The 16,542-nt window shown below is 38.6% G+C and overlaps 1 long non-coding RNA gene across 1 annotated transcript; it reads right to left on the minus strand.

Annotated features, from left to right (window-relative positions):
* Positions 1-308: 308 nt before the first annotated feature.
* Positions 309-16,542, minus strand: LOC306649992. The gene is made up of 3 exons (XR_013760771.1): positions 15,971-16,542; positions 1,365-1,909; positions 309-914 (listed from the first exon to the last, which is right to left on the minus strand). It is a non-coding gene; the product is annotated as an uncharacterized lncRNA (long non-coding RNA).

The raw sequence follows: 16,542 nt of genomic DNA on the forward strand, positions 1-16,542 counted from the left end.
GGCACCTTTCCCTGGTGACTAAGAACCTTTCAGGAGGATGGCAATACAATATACCTTCCCTTTTTCTCCTAGACAGATCGACTACGTCGTCAGAGGCTGTTTCCAGTGTCCTGGGCCCTTGCAGTAGAATTACACACAGATTCTTTTATTTTTAAAATCAGAGCAACACTTGCTTAATGTAAAATTCACCTTTTGAAAGTGCACAGTTCTGTGTCATCTGGTACACCCACAATGTTATACCACCACCACCTCCATCTAGGACCACAACACCCCTAAAGGAAATCCCACGTCTATTAAGTTCTCTTAGTACTTGATAACCACTGGTCTGCCTTTTCTTTGTGTGGATTTGCCCATCCTGAGCATTTCATTTACATGGAATAATATCATATGTGACATTGGTGCCTGGTACAGTCACTAACCATAATGTTTTCAAAGTTCATCCACGCTGGAGTGTGTTGGCATTTCCTTTTTTGCGGGGTTACCAGAGATTGAACTCAGGGGCACTCAACACTGAGCCACATTCCCAGCCCTATTCTGTATTTTATTTAGAGACAGGGTCTCACTGAGTTGCTTAGCACCTCACTTTTGCTGAGGCTGGCCTTGAACATTCTATCCTCCTGCCTCAGCCTCCAAAGCTATTGGGATTACAGGCATGCACCAGTGCACCCAGCAGCATTTCCTTTTTGTGGTTGGAGAATATTCTGTTGTGTGTATGCAGCCCAATCTATTTGTCCATTTATCTGTTGATGAACATTTGGATGTTCCCCTCTTAGAACTATTGTGAATAATGCAACTCTGAGCATTCATGTTCTTGTTTGAGTAGCTGTTTCAAGTCTGTGGAGTAGATGTCTAGGAGTGGAACTGCTGAGTGATGTAGTAATTCTGTTTATCTTGTCAATCAAATAACTGTCAACCTAAATTAAAAAAAAAAAAAAACAAGAAGTCATACATTTTGCACCTTAAATTTTCCCCAAGTTTTAAAGGTTCTCAAGTTTTAAAGGTTTGGCCCCCAGCCAGGTCATACTGGGAGGTGGTGGAAGTTTTTAAAACTGGGCCTAGGTGCCAGGCATGGTGCTGTGTATCTATAATCCCAGCAGCTTGGGAGGCTGAGGCAGGAGGATCAAAAGTTCAAAGTCAGCCTCAGCAACTTAGTGAGGCCCTAAGCAACTCAGTGAGACCCTGTCTCTAAATAAAATACAAAAAAGGGCTGGGGATGTGGCTCAGTGGTTGAGCAACCTTGACCCAGTACCAAAGATTCAAACCTCATTTAACCATGACTAAGAACAGACTCAAGCAGTTCCATGGGAACTGATAACACTACCCCCCAGCACAAAGAGAACATGGGAAGGGACAGGATTCCTTACTTTGAGATTGTGAGGACCAAAGAGGGGAAACGCTTGCAGCTTCTAAGACCCACTTTGGCTTCACATGCAGAAAATAAATAGGAAGAATATGGTTTGTGAGATGCATAACAAAGGACCACAAAGGGAGGGGCTCAAGACAACAGGAACTGACTACCTCACAGTTCTGGAAGCCAAAAGTCCAAAATGGAGGTGTCAGCAGGGCTGTGCTCCCTCTCCCACCTGGAGGGGAGGGTCTTTCCTCGCCTCTTCCCAGCTTCCGTGTTTGCCAGCATTTCTTGGCTTTGTAGATGTATCACTGCAATCTCAGCTTCTGTCATCACCTGGTTGTCTTCTCCCTGCCTCTGACTTCACATGACAGCCTCCTCTCTGCGTCCCTTTCCTCTTCTCATAAGGACCCTAGTCATGTTGGACTAAAGGCACACCTTACTCCAGGGTGACCTCATCTTAGCTAATTACATCAGCAATGATCCTATTCCCAAATGAGGTCATGTTCGGGGATGGTGGCTTTGGAAGTTTGATATATCTTTTCGGGGGACACAAGCAACCTGCAATACAATGGGAAAAAAGCAAACAGATGAAGAGATAGAAAGAGATGAATACAGCCCTGATGCTGCTGTTTGGCTCCCTGGATTGGAAGCAGGAAAGATCCATCTGGATTTTTTTAGTTGCTTAAATGCAACAATTTTTTAAAATATATTTATTAGTTGTTGAAGGACCTTTATATTATTTACTTATATATATGTGGTGCTGAGAATCAAACCCATGGCCTCACACAAGCTAGGCAAGCACTCTACCACTGAGCCACAACCCCAGCCCAAATGCAACAGGTTTTTAAAATTTTTTTTCGGCTTCAGCTCATTTGAGTGTCTGTACTTGCAGCAGAAAAGAGTCCTAAATGGCAAAGCATCTTATTACCTTTATAAAGAGAAAAGGATTATTAAGCTCACATCTTGAGAGGGTCAGAGCATGGCTCCTGTATCAGTTCAGGTGAGGACTTCATGGTGAATGACAGATGACAATGGCAGGGGTGTGTGTTGGAACAGGTGGCCATATTCTGAGCCAAGAGGCAGCATAGGAGCTGGGTAGGGCCAAGTAGGCTTCATAGCAACTCTCTCCCAAGGACTTTCAAGGAGTCCAAAAGGAACCACCTGATGAGCACATAGCCCTGGAATTCCAAAGGCCACCCACTAGGTCCCAGGTCCTCTCCATGGCACCACCCAGGGACCAAGCCTTTAATCACAGCTGACCCTTGAGGGACACTCCAACCACACACAACGCAAGCAGCATCCTTCAGGTTTTAGCTTATGCATCTGTTTCTCAAATGGGGCTTCTGTGTCCCCAATTCTAACTTAGATTTCCCTGTTCTGCACTCTACAAGGTCTAACCTTTATAAGTTCTCATCACAAATCACATTACATCATCACATTATTATTTGGGCTGTTGCCTTAATGACCATCTCCTCCATGACACTATGTTCCAACAAGGCCGGAACAAGGTTTCCTTTGTTCTTTCTCCACACTGACCTGCACAGTGCCTGCCAGAAAGAATCTGTACGACGAACAGGTTTGAATGGAGGAGTCACTGAGTGGTAAAGGAGTGACGTCTAGAACTGGAGACACCAGGTTCAGGGTGGTCCTTAGCTAGTGACAATTCTCTACTGAGTTGGGAAAAAAATATATATGTATATATTTTATATACTTTTTTGCAGTGCTGGGGATAGAACCCAGGGCCTCATGCTTGCTAGGTAGAATCTACCATTGAGATACCCCAGCCTTTTTTAATTTTTTTATTTTGAGACAGGGTCTCACTAAGTTGCCCAGGCTGCCCTTGAACTTGTGATCCTTCTGCCTCAGCCTCCAAGTGTCTGGGGTTACAGGGGTGTGCCACCTTGCCTGGCTCTCTTAGCATATCTTAATCTTCCAAGCTTCCAAACCTCCCCAGTTCAAAAGATGCAAAAACTTACTTTATAGAAACTACTGCCCATAAAAGGCAATCTAAAATTCCAACTACTGATATGCCAGTTTTTCTTTTGTATAAAAGATCAATACGTTTACATCATAAAAATTCAAACATATTAGAAGGGTCTAGTTTAAGATGATAAAAAAAAAAGGTTGATTTTTTTTCCCTTTTCTGCTGCATGCTGTCTCTTTCCCAAGGGCCCCTGCCATTATTCATCTCTGTGTGTCCCCAGAGATACTAGATGAATATTCAAATCCATGTACAACCTGCCCCCATTTTAAATAGGTGGTGTTATTCTATACACTGTGCTTTTTATTCTCTTCGCCTGTATATCCTGGAGTTAGTCCTTATCAGCACAATGAGAACAACCTCTTCATTTAAATGTTCCATGAACTTCTATTATATTGGTGTTATGATTTTTCACTGTTTCCCTTTAATGGACTTTTAGGACGCTGCCTGTCTTTTGCTGTCACAACTATTTCTGAAAGGAGTATTCGTTTGCCTTTTGAACATATCTGCAAATATGACCAGAGGATAAATTCCTAGGAGTGGGACTGCAGGAACCCAGGGTGTGCATATTTTCAGTTTTGCCAAGTTGCCCCCAGGTAATTAAAACAGTGAACGTGCACCAACACACAGAAGTTGTCCTGCCTTCTTACAATCCTGCCCACAGAGCACACTGTCAAATGACCTGAGGTGCAAAACACTGTGCAGTTATTTTCACTAGAAATTTAACAGTCATCAGCACAGAGAACTATGTACTCTAATGCATGAACATGAACATGTCTGCCACATTCACACTTAATGTTATCCTATATTGATTCAGAAATTTTGTTCTGTTAGAAAGAAACCTTACGTACATACAGGTTTAGTGGAACACATCTGCATCCCTCTCTAATGCCATTCCCTTCCTTCCCATTTTGGAGGTAATTATTATCATGGATTTGCCATTCATAACTCCCAGGCACTTATAGTCATGTGCTACATAACAACCTTTCAGTCAATGGTCAGCTGCCTGTAAGACAAGGATCCCATAGGATTACATCACCTAGTGACATCAAAGCCACCTTCGTTTTTGTAAGTACACACCATGATGTTTGCACAACAGCAAAATGACCTAATAACACATTTCTCAGAACACAGCTCCATTGTTAAGTGACAGTGACTGTATATATGTTCCCAGTACAATATTTTTCAATATTTTAAACTGTATATTTTAGTCATTAAATTCTGTGTATATGTCTGTATATTGATGCTGTCACAAGAGAAGTTAGAAACTATCTTGAGACAAATGAAAATAAAAACATCATATCAAAATTTATGGGTTGTATGTTTTCTCTGGTAAGTGGATGATAATACATAATGGGGGTGGGGAGGTGGGGGTAAGGGAAGAATGGAGGAACTTTGGATTGTGTAGAGGGAAATGAGAGGCGGGAGGGGCAGGGTATGAAAGAGAGTGGAATGAGACAAACATCATTACCCTATTTACATGTATGATTACACAAATGGTGTGAATCTACATCATGTATGACCACAGAAACAAAAAGCTCCACCCCATTTGTGTACAATGAATCAAAATGCAGTCCACAAAAAAAAAAAAAAAAGTCATAGGTTGTAATGAAAGCGATGCTAAGAGGAAAATCTATGGTTATAAATGTTTGCATTGAAAAAGATTTCAAGTCAATAACCTAAATTTACAACTTAAGGAACTAAGAAAAACAAGCCCAGAGTTGGCAGAAGGCAATGATAAATAATAAAAATTAGAGAAGAGATAAACAAAATGAAGATTAGAAAAAAAAATATAGAAAGTCAATGAAAATAAGAGTTGGTTCTTTGAAAAAATCATCCCAAATTGATAAATCTTTAGTTGTAGCAACTGAGGAAAAAATATTGACAGAGGGCTCAAATAACTAAAATCTGAAATGAACATTGATACTGATTTTACCTAAATAAAAGGATTTATGACATTTGTGGTTTCCAACATATAAAAGCATGTTGTCTGTGCACAGAGATAATTTTTTACTACTTTTGTAATTTGAATGCATTTTCTTGTCTAATAGTTTTGGCTGCTTTCAGTAATTTTTTAAAAAATTTTTTGTAGAGTTGAGAATTGAAACCAAGGCTTTGCACATGCCAGGCAATCAATCACTCTACCACTGAGTTACTTCCTCAGTAATAAATTGAAAAAAGTGGCAAAATCAGGCATTCTTTTCTAATTCCTGATCTTAGAGGCAAAACTTTATGGTTTCCACATTGAGTACATTGAGTATGGTTTTACCTCTGGGTTTTCATATATGGTCTTTATTTTGTTGAAATAGTTTATTTCTAGTCCTAATGTGCTGTGTTTTCATTTTAGTTTTTTATTTCATCTTTTCTTTTTAATCAAGAAATTTCTTTTTAATCAAAAAAATTTTTTTAAAAATCTTAGTAGTAGATGGACACAATACCTTTAATTTTATTGATTTATTTTTATGTGGTGCTGAGGATCAAACCCAGTGTCTCACACATGCTAGGCAAGTGTTCTACCACTGAGTTACACCCCCTGCCTGAATTTTTTTAAGTATGCTTTTTTTGGTGTTAATTGAGATGAACTTCAGTTGTCCCCCCAATTTGGGGGGGATACTGGAGATTGAACCCAGGGGTGCTCTACCACTGAGCTACATTTTTAAAATTTTGAAACAGGGTCTTGCTAAGTGGCCTAGGCTGACCTTGAACTTGTGATCCTCCTGCCTCAGCCTCCTGAGTAGTGGGAGTACAGGTATGCATTACCATGCCTGACTTTTAAATTTACCTTTTAACTGATAATAAAAACATAAAATTGTACATGTTAATGGGAAATCATGTAATGTTTCAATATATGTGTACATTGTAGAATGTTTGAGGGTTGATTGATTTTCAGTTGTTGAATTACTCTTATATATCTGGGATAAATTCCACTTGGTTAAGGTGTACAGGATTTGGTTTTCCTGAGGATTTTTGCATTTGTACTCATAGGACATGTTAATCTGGTTTACTTGTGGTATCTTTCTGTGGCTGTGATATCAGGGTAATGCTGGCCTCAAAGAACAAGTTAAGTTCTCTCCTTTTCTACTATTTTTTGGGAAGAGTTTGAGAAGGATTTGTGTTAATTCTTTAAATATTTCATAGAGTTCACTGTGTTTTCATCTGGTTTTGAACTTTTCTTTCTTGGGAGATTTTTGATGACCGATTTACTTGTTATAGATCTGTTCAGATTTTCTGCTTCTTCTTGAGTCAGTTTTAGTAATTTGTATATTTCTAGGAATTTGTAAGTTATCTGGGTAATTCAATTTTTTGGTAAACAACTGTTCATAATAATTTCCATAATCTTTTTACCTCTGAAGTGTGATAGTGATGTCTCTTTGCACTTTTTGATTAAGGTAATCTTGGTTATTTTTAGCACTTTGCAGTTTATAAGTTTTTAGAAACAGCTTATTAATTTTAACTTCTCCTTATCTTAAAATATTACTGAGCTTTTCATTGTGATAGTATTGAATCCATATAGGGAAATTCACATCTTTCAAATATTGACTCTTCCAACCCATGAGCATAGGACATATTGATGAGAAGACAGTATCTTTTCAGGACTTTCAATACTGTTCTATAATTTTCTGCATCACTTTGTTTATTCTTTAACAGCATCTACAGTTAATTCAAGTTCAAACTCAAATGTCTCAAAATGTAATTTTACATCAAGTCAGAATCTAAACAAAGTTCACACAGTGCCTATAATCCATGTCTTAATTCTCTTTTAGTATCTAACGGTATTTATTACCTCCAATTTCCACTGTTCTGTACATTTATTTGTTGAAGTATTAGATCATTTGCCCTGTAAAATTCTCTGCCAATTCTACTCCGAATTGGCTGTGAATTGGTTGAGTCTACTTATGATTTAAAAAAAAAAACTTCTCTATGTTCCTCATTGATGTACTTTCTGGCCAATTTTCACATTAGTAAAGTTGGGACAAACAGCCTGTGTCTCCTGATGTGTTATGCAGAACCATTTATGACTGTTCTTGTCAAATCATCCAAGTTCAATCTGATCAAGCCTCACTACGACTCACTACAACTTGACAAGGTCTCACTACGACTTGACAAGAAATATGGGGACGGCAAAATCGTATTCGGAAAGAAATCTAACAGAATTAATTAAAAATTTTAAATGGATACAAACTTTGATCCCCAAACCCTGTTCTTGTAATTTATCCAGTAGATAAAAGAGCACAGTTAGGAAGGATAATCATAATAAGATACATGGTAAATGCTAACACTGTCTTTATTCAGTGAGCTCGCACAGCGACTCTCTTCTCCTCTCTTTCCCCAGCAAGAACAGGTGTATAGAGATAAGACATCTTTCTGTGTCACATGCTGGGACCAGAGAGAACTGGGACTTTGGCTCAGTCTCAATGGACTGCCTTTATATATTTGTCTTCTTTGCAAATCTGAGCTTGAGCTTTCAGGAAAAAAAAAAAAAAAAAAAACCCTGAATTTCACCACTATGGACCAGTCAAATAAAGTATGTCCATCTGTGCTATTGAATATTTATCACCAATTAGAACAAGTTACAGTCATGTATACCATTGTGGGAAGATGTCCACAACATATTGTGGAGGGAAGAAGGTAAGTTACAGAGGAATGTGAACAGTCTAATTTTTTCAACAGAAAAATCCCAAGCCCGTGGTACTCTGGTGGCTAGCTAACCATGCAAAGGCTCTCTGAAAGACATTACTCACTTAGTTCACACTTCTGCCAGGAAAGTGTGAGGAAACTGAGACACAAGGGGCTGTCGCAAGGGCTGGAGAATTGAGGGTCTGACAGGAAAAGCAGCCTGGTTGTGGAGCTCCAGCCCTTACACCTCTGTGGAACTGTCTCTTAGACATTTTTAAGAACACCCTGTGCAAACACACACACACACCTGTCCTTTCTTCCCTGATATGACATTAGCACATAGTGAACTCCATGCCTACAGTGCAAGGCAGCAGGTGACCTTGGTCAAGGTCCTTTGCACTGCCCTAGCTTGGAATCCTCTTTGAAAATGTGAGCAGATACCCACTTCAGGAGTAAGGATTACTGTGCTGTGCCACCTTAGACCTTGACATTTCATAAATAAGGAGTGACTATAATTTGGCAAGTTATTTACCACTGAGCTACATCATCAGCTTCCCTGTGAAAAAAGTACATATTTGCAGATAAATCTAAAGACTTATTAAGAAAACAAAAGAAGATCCAAGATGGTGGACTAGAGGGTGACTGCATCTCCCTTCGCTCCAGAACTTAGGATTCAAGAAGGGGAGGTATTGAGAGACTTGGACCAACATAGAGCCGTGGGGTGAGTCTCTCCCACGGGGTGAAGCTCGGCCGGGTGGGAGGCCCGGACAGGGGACAGCTTCTAGGACCAGGGCAGGGCAGCCAGAGACTTCCCCAAGCAGCCCGGCTCCCTCCCACGGCAGGCCCAGTCCACGGCCAGGTTCTCAGAGCAGGCCCACCCAGTGAGAGCTTTTCCGCACAAAGCCAAACCCAAGCCCTGGACCCAGCGGTGGGCCCCTGCCCACATGTGGCTTCTGGGACCAAGGCAGGACAGGGAGAGGCTTTCCCGGAGCAGCCTGGCTCCATCAGGCGGGGGCAGGCCCTGTCTATAGCCAGCTTCTAGAAGCAGGACCGCCCAGTGAGAGGATTTCCAGGCAGAACTAGCCCCCAGCCCTGGACCCAGTAGCAGGCTAGGGGCAGCTTTCTTTGGAAGCACTGCATTATCAAGCTCCTCCAAGACCTCAGGTAACTGAAGGCTGGGAGGTGATACACTGGAAATCTACAGGGACACTATAAGCCAATAGAGGAAATCTGCAATATCTCAGAGTCCCACTGATACCTGACCAATATGAGAAAACAAGGGAAGAAAATGTTTCAAACAAACCTAGATAAAATATCAATAAAACCCAATGACAGCACAGCAGAAGAAATGCCAGAAAGGGAGTTCAGAATGTACATAATTGAAACAATCAGGGAAGCAAACAAGGAGATTAAAGAACAAATGCAGGCATTAAATGATCACACCAATCAACAATTAAAAAAGGAAATATGGGAAGCAAAAGATCATTTCAATAAAGAGTTAGAGATACTGAAAAAAACACCAAACAGAAATTCTTGAAATGAAGGAAACAATAAACCAAGTTAAAAACTCCATAGAAAGCATAACCAATAGAACAGAACACCTGGAAGACAGAACCTCAGACACTGAAGACAAAATATTTAATCTTGAAAACAAAATTGACCAAACACAGAAGATGGTAAGAAATCATGAACAGAATCTACAAGAATTATGGGATATCATGAAAAGGCCAAATTTAAGAATTATTGGGATTGAGGAAGGCTTAGAGAAACAAACCAAAGGAATGAACAATCTATTCAATGAAATAATATTGGAAAATTTCCCAAATCTGAAGAATAAAATGGAAAACCAGGTACAAGAGGCTTATAGGACTCCAAATATACAAAATTACAACAGACCCACACCAAGGCACATTATTATGAAAATACCTAACATGCAAAATAAAGACAGAATTTTAAAGGCTGCGAGAGAAAAGAATCAAATTACATTCAGTGCAACACCAATAAGAATATCAGCATATTTTTCAATCCAGACCCTAAAAGCTAGAAGGGCCTGGAACAGCATTTACCAAGCCCTGAAAGAAAACAGATGCCAACCAAGAATCTTACACCCAGCAAAACTTACTTTCAGATTTGACGATGAAATAAGATCCTTCCATGATAAACAAAAGCTAAAAGAATTTACAAAAAGAAAGCCAGCATTACAGAACATTCTCGGCAAAATATTCCTTGAGGAAGAGATGAAAAACAGCGATGCAAATCAGCAATGGGAGGAACTAGCCTAAAGGAATAGCCAAATAAAGGAGAAACCAAATCATGTCAAAAAACAAAATGAGTCAAATGATTGGGAATACAAATCATTTCTCAATAATAACCCTGAATGTTCATGGCCCGAACTCATCAATCAAAAGACATAGACTGGCAGATTGGATTAAAAAGAAAAATCCAACAATATGCTGCCTGCAAGAGACTCATCTCATAGAGATACCCATAGACTAAAGGTGAAAGGATGGAAAAAAACATACCATGCACACGGACACAGGAAAAAAGCTGGAGTATCCATCCTCATTTCAGATAATGTGGACTTCAAGCCAAAGTTAGTCAGAAGGGATAAAGAAGGACATTACATACTGCTTAAGGGAAGCATAAATCAGCAAGACATAACAATCATAAATATCTATGCCCTGAACACTGGCTCATCCGTGTACATCAAACAAATCCTTCTCAAGTCCAGAAATCAAATAGACCACAACACAATAATACTAGGTGATTTTTAACACACCTCTCTCACCACTGGATAGATCTTCCAGACAAAAATTAAATAAAGAAACCATAGATCTCAATAACACAATCAACAATTTAGACTTAACTGACATATATAGAATATACCATCCAACAAAGAACGAATACACTTTCTTCTCAGCAGCACATGGATCCTTCTCTAAAATAGACCATATATTATGCCACAAAGCTAATGTTAGGAAATACAAGAAGATACAGATACTACCTTGTATTCTATCAGATCATAATGGATTGAAATTACAAATAAATGACAGAATAAAAAACAGAAACTTCTCCAATACCTGGAGATTAAATAATAAGCTATTATAGGATGAATGGATAACAGAAGACATCAGGAGGGAAAAAAAATTCTTAGAAGTAAACGAAAACAAAGACACATCATATCAAAATCTCTGGGACACTATGAAAGCAGTACTTAGAGGAAGATTTATTTCATGGAGCGCATTCAACAAAAGAAGTAAAAATCAACAAATAAACGACTTAACACTACAGCTCAAAGCCCTAGAAAAAGAAGAGCAGACCAACACCAAAAGTAGTAGAAGACAGGAAATAGTGCAAATCAGAGCCGAATCAATGAAATTGAAACAAAAGAAACAATCGGAAAAATTAACAAAATAAATAGTTGGTTCTTTGAAAAAATAAACAAAATTGATAAGCCCTTAGCCACATTAACAAAGAGAAAGTGAGAGAAAACTCAAATTACTAAAATTCGGAATGAACAAGGAAATGTCACTACAGACACGAGTGAAATACAAAACATAATTAGAAGCTATTTTGAAAATCTATACTCCAACAAAATAGAAAACCTCAAAGACATCAACAAGTTTCTAGAGACATATGAATTACCTAAACTGAACAAGGAGGACATACACAACTTAAATAAATCAATTTCAAGCAATGAAATAGAAGAGGTCATCAAAAGCCTACCAACAAAGAAAAGTCCAGGACCAGATGGGTTCTCAGCCGAGTTCTACAAAACCTTTAAAGAAGAGCTCATTCCAATACTTCTCAAAGTATTCCATGAAATAGAAGAGGAGGAAGCCCTCCCAAACTCATTCTATGAAGCCAATATCACCCTGATACCTAAACCAGACAGAGACACATCGAGGAAAGAAAATTTCAGACCAATATCGTTAATGAACATCATGCAAAAATTCTCAACAAAATTTTAGCAAATCACATACAAAAATATATTAAAAAGTTAGTGCACCACAATCAAGTGGGTTTTATCCCAGGGATGCAAAGTTGGTTCAACATCCGGAAATCAATAAATGTCATTCACCATATCAACAGACTTAAAGTTAAGAATCACATGATTATTTCGATAGATGCAGAAAAAGCATTCGATAAAATACAGCATCCTTTCATGCTCAAAACACTAGAAAAAATATGGATAGTGGGAACATTTCTTAACAATGTAAAGGCTATCTACGCTAAGCCCATGGCCAATATAATTCTAAATGGTGAAAAACTGAAAGCATTCCCCCTAAAAACTGGAACAAGGCAGGGATGCCCTCTTTCACCACTTCTATTCAACATTGTCCTTGAAACTCTAGCCAGAGCAATTAGATGGACCAAATAAATTAAACGGATACCAATAGGAAAAGAAGAACTCAAACTATCCCTGTTCGATGATGACATGATTGTATATTTAGAGGAACCCGGAAATTCCACCAGAAAACTTTTAGAACTCATAAGTGAATTCAGTAAAGTAGCAGGTTACAAGATCAATGCTCACAAATACAATGCATTTTTATACATAAGTGATGAATCTTCAGAAAGAGAAGTTAGGAAAACTACCCCATTCACAATAGCCTTGAAAAAAATAAAATACTTGGGAATCAATCTCATAAAAGAGGTGAAAGACCTCTACAATGAGAACTACAGAACACTAAAGAAAGAAATTAAAGAAAATCTTAGAAGATGGAAAGATCTCCCATGTTCTTGGATAGGCAGAATTAATATTGTCAAAATGACCATACTACCAAAAGTGCTATACAGATTCAATACAATTCCAATTAAAATCCCAATGACGTACCTTACAGAAATAGAGCAAGCAAGATGAAATTCATCTGGAAGACTAAGAAACCCAGAATAGCTAAAGCAATCCTCAGAAGAAAGAGCGAAGCAGGGGGTATCGCAATACCAGATCTTCAACTCTACTACAAAGCAATAGTAACAAAAACGGCATGGTGTTGGTACCAAAATAGACAGGTAGATCAATGGTACAGAATAGAGGACACGGACACAAACCCAAATAAATACAATTTTCTCATATTAGACAAAGGGGCCAAAAATATGAAATGGAGAAAAGATAGCCTCTTCTACAAATGGTGCTGGGAAAACTGGAAATCCATATGCAACAGAATGAAATTAAACCCTTATCTCTCACCCTGCACAAAACTCAACTCAAAATGGATCAAGAATCAGACCAGAATCAGACCAGAGACCCTTCATCTTATAGAAGAAAAAGTAGGTCCAAATCTTCAACATGTTGGCTTAGGATCAGACTTCCTTAAAAGGACTCCCATAGTACAAGAAATAAAAGCAAGAATCAATAATTGGGATAGATTCAAACTAAGTAGCTTTCTCTCAGCAAAGGAAACTATCAGTGATGTGAAGAGAGAGCCTACAGAGTGGGAGCAAATCTTTGCCACTCATACTTCAGATAGAGAATTAATTTCCAGAATATATAAAGAACTCAAAAAACTCTACACCAAGAATACAAATAATACAATCAACAAATGGGCTAAGGAAATGAACAGACACTTCACAGAAGAAGATTTACAAGCAAATCAACAGATATATGAAAAAATGTTCAACATCTCTAGTAATAAGAGAAATGCAAATCAAAACTACCCTAAGATTCCATCTCACCCCAATTAGAATGGCGATTATCAAGAACACAAGCAGCAACACGTGTTGGAGAGGATGTGGGGAAAAAGGTACACTCATACATTGCTGGGGGGGGGGGTTGCAAATTAGTGCAGCCACTCTGGAAAGCAGTATGGAGATTCCTCAGAAAGCTTGGAATGGAACCCCCATTTGATCCAGCTCTCCCACTCCTCAGCCTATACCCAACGTACTTAAAATCAGCATACTACAGAGATACAGCCATATCAATGTTCACAGCTGCTCAATTCACCTTTGCCAGATTGTGGAACCAATCTAGATGTCCTTCAATTGATGAATGGATAAAGAAACTGTGGTATATATATACAATGGAATATTACTCAGCCATAAAGAATGATAAAATTATGGGATTTGCAGGCAAATGGATGGAATTGGAGAGTATCATGCTAAGTGAGATAAGCCAATCTCAAAAAACCAAAGGACAAATGATCTCACTGATAAGTGGATGGTGACACATAATGGGGGGTGGAGGGGTTAGTATTAGGGTTAGGGTTAGGTTTAGGGTTAGGGTTAGGGAGGGGGGCAAGAATGGAGGAAGGAAGGACTGTATAGAGGGAAAAGAGGGGTGGGGGAAGGGAAAATAACAGAATGAATCAAACAACATTACCCTATGTAAAGTTATGATTACACAAATGGTATGCCTTTACTCCATATACAAACAGAGAAATGACATGTATCCCATTTGTTTACAATTAAAAAAAAAAAAGAAAGAAAACATAAGCCCCCCTCCTCTGAGGATATTTCTCTTACTCATTAATCATGCAGCCTTCCTGGCCTTTCCTATGAATTTGTATACCTACCTGGTAGGTTAGAGGAAATACAAGAGAGCTGTCACACACCCATGGTATTTTGGATTATGTGATTTGAAATAATGCTAATAAAAAGAATGGTAAGCCCTGGAACTGAAATAATATATTTAAAAAAATTTTTAAGAATCATAGAAGCCAGGTGTGGTGGTGCATGCCTATGATCTCAGGCTTGGGAGGCTGAGGCAGGAGGATAGTGAGTTCAAAGCCAGCCGTAGCAATTTATCAAGACTTTAGGCAACTCACTGAGATCCTGTCTCTAAACAGGGCTTGGGATGTGGCTCCGTGGGTAAGCACCCGCTGGGTTCAATCCCCGGTATAAAAACAAACAAAAAAAGAATCAAAGAATATCAAAGCTGACATTGCTACAGTGTGGTGCCCTTTGAGTTAATGTATGGAAATTAACTCCATTCTTTAGGGTTCTGATAAATTACTTGAGGCTGATTTGGAACTCTGATCTTTCTGCCTCAGCCTCCCCAGCCACTGGGATTACAGGCGGGTGCCACCATGCCTGGTTTGTTTACTTTTTTTTTTTTTTTACACTATGTATTTTTATTCTTTAGCGCATATATGCAATTTTTTAAAAAATGGGATTCTATCTTATATCTTTGATTCAACTTTTATTCCAAATTAGATTATGCACATTCTTACAGGTAAATTAACTTAGTTTGCTTTATCATTTTGAATCATCTTCCACAATTTATTTTACATGTTCATGTGGTTAAACATTTAAATTTTTGTTTTGTTTTGTTTTGTTTTTTGGTACCAGGGATTGAACCCAAGGGTACTTAACCACTGAACCACATCCCCAGTCCTTTTTATTTTGAAACAAGGTCTCGGGTAATTTGCGTAGAGCCTCCTTAAGTTGCTGAGGCTGGTTTTGAACTCCGGATTCTCCTGCCTCCGCCTGGAGTTTCTGGGATCACAAACATGCTTCACCACGCCCACGCTCAGTCTAAATTTTAGTTCCTTTTTTTTTTTTTTTCTGTCACTAAACAGTGAACAAGATTCTGTACATACATCCCTGGACAATTATTTCATTAATATCCACATCTAGAAGTGGAATTGCTAGGCTAAAGGATATTTTTATTGTTGATACAGTAGCTTCCAGAAAGTTTGTATAAATTACCTTTAAAATTGACACCAGGGAAGGGAATATTTCCCTAAATCTGTACCTACCCAGGATATTAATAGTATTTTAATTCTCTTTAAATTTTTACTTTCCAAATATACTTGGTGATTTTTTTTTTTGTTTGTCATGATGAACTTTCTCATCTACTTATAGTTCATTTACATTTTGTCTCTTACTCCTTTCCGTTTGTCTAATGAGCGGAGAAGGATAATGCTGATCTTTCCAATTATTTATGAGCTATTTATAAAGTCTTTGCTTCTCATGCATGTTACAAAGAGCCTTTCCGAGTTTGTCTTTAAACTTTTTTCTGTTTTTTTTTTTTTTTTTTTTAACGGAAAGGTTTAATTTTCTAAAATAAAATCAGTTCTTACCTTAATGATTTCTCACTCTGTTGCCAAGCCCATCCAGGGATGTTACACTTATATTCACGTATATTAAAATTCACTTATGTTGTAGGAATTTACTTTTGAATTTTATAAATTGGGTCCAGGTAAACTCTCGAACGTGTGAACCCGAGATTTAGCCTGAAGTGTGTTGAAAGTGCCAACCGTTTGGTGAACGTCAATTTTCACACTAGATGTCCTTCCAGTTCGCCTTTGTCCGTCGGACTCCTTGGGCTCCTTCTTTACTTATTTGATGATAAATATGCCAGGTGCGTGCCTAAGGGGTCAGCACGGTCCTGTCCGTGAGAATGTGTGACATCACACTCCTTTTTTCTTTTCGTTTGAGTGCCTTTGGATTTACCTTCAGTTCTCATGTGTTGCTTCGTAAAATTCGTCTTTCTTTTTTTTTTTCTTTTTCATTCACACTTAAAAATAATTACTTGGCTGGGTTAATTCGATTGCATTTTTCACCTGCGTTCCTGAATCTCTCCCAAGTGTGAGCTGCGCGCAGACCTGCGGACGAGGCCGAGGGGAGCGGGTGGAGGGGATGCGGGGTGAAG

The sequence above is a fragment of the Sciurus vulgaris genome (assembly GCF_902686455.1).
Source record: "Sciurus vulgaris genome assembly, chromosome: 18".
NCBI classification, from domain to species: Eukaryota; Metazoa; Chordata; class Mammalia; order Rodentia; family Sciuridae; genus Sciurus; species Sciurus vulgaris.